Below are 868 nucleotides of genomic sequence, written 5' to 3' on the forward strand. Positions count from 1 at the left end.
CCCTCCCGCCAGGGCTGGCAGGGTGGGGATGGGGGCAGAGGGGCAGCCAGAGCCCCAGGGAGCGGGGAGCAGGTCAGGGGTGGGTTAATGCTCCCAGCACCAAAGCCCTGTGTCAGAGCCACCAGCCCCATGGGGAAACAGGCCGGGCACGGGGGCTGTCTGGGTGCTGGTCCCATGAGTTCAGTCCCATAGAGAGCGAGCTCCCACACTCCATAGGGTCATCCCCACAGGGATGGCTCAGACCCACACAATCCCCCACCTGGCACGGCCTGCCTCCCCACCGGTACATTAACCGCGCCAGGCCTCTGCCGCCCACCCCGAGGCTGCCCAGGCTGCACCTGCGGCTCCAGAGCAAACCCGGCCCCAGCTCCAGCTCGCCACCCTGGTGAGCATCACCACCAGTAAAGGCAGGGAAACCGCTATCTCCATCACCGCCGCGTGCCGCCTCTGCTGCCCGCTGTGGTTTGGTTTTTCCCTCCCATTAAAGGCTGAGCAACATTTTTCCCTGGATAAAGCCAATTTCCTACCCGCCCCTGCCTCCCCAGGGCCAATCTTTCCCACTCCCACGATTATTTCCCCGATCTCTGCAGCGGTCGCGACTCCTCCTGCTTTCCTCTGCCGAGACAGCAGCGGTGAGACAGGATATGGCCACCCCCTTCCCCCCAGGAAACACGCCGGGGCCACACGGGGACAGGGAGCCGAAGCAGGAGGGACCACGCACCGTCCCCCAGCTGCCGCAGCCGCCGGCCCCTGCCCGGGGAAGGGAGGTGGCCGCCCCAGGGCTGGAGCACGGTGCCGGCTGGGGGAGAACAAGGCGCGCTGTGTTCCCGGCGAGGCCACTGCCGCTGCCGTGGGAGCTGGTGAAAGG

The sequence above is a fragment of the Aptenodytes forsteri genome, unplaced genomic scaffold (genome assembly GCF_000699145.1).
Source record: "Aptenodytes forsteri isolate BGI_AS27 unplaced genomic scaffold, ASM69914v1 Scaffold14, whole genome shotgun sequence".
Taxonomy (NCBI): Eukaryota; Metazoa; Chordata; class Aves; order Sphenisciformes; family Spheniscidae; genus Aptenodytes; species Aptenodytes forsteri.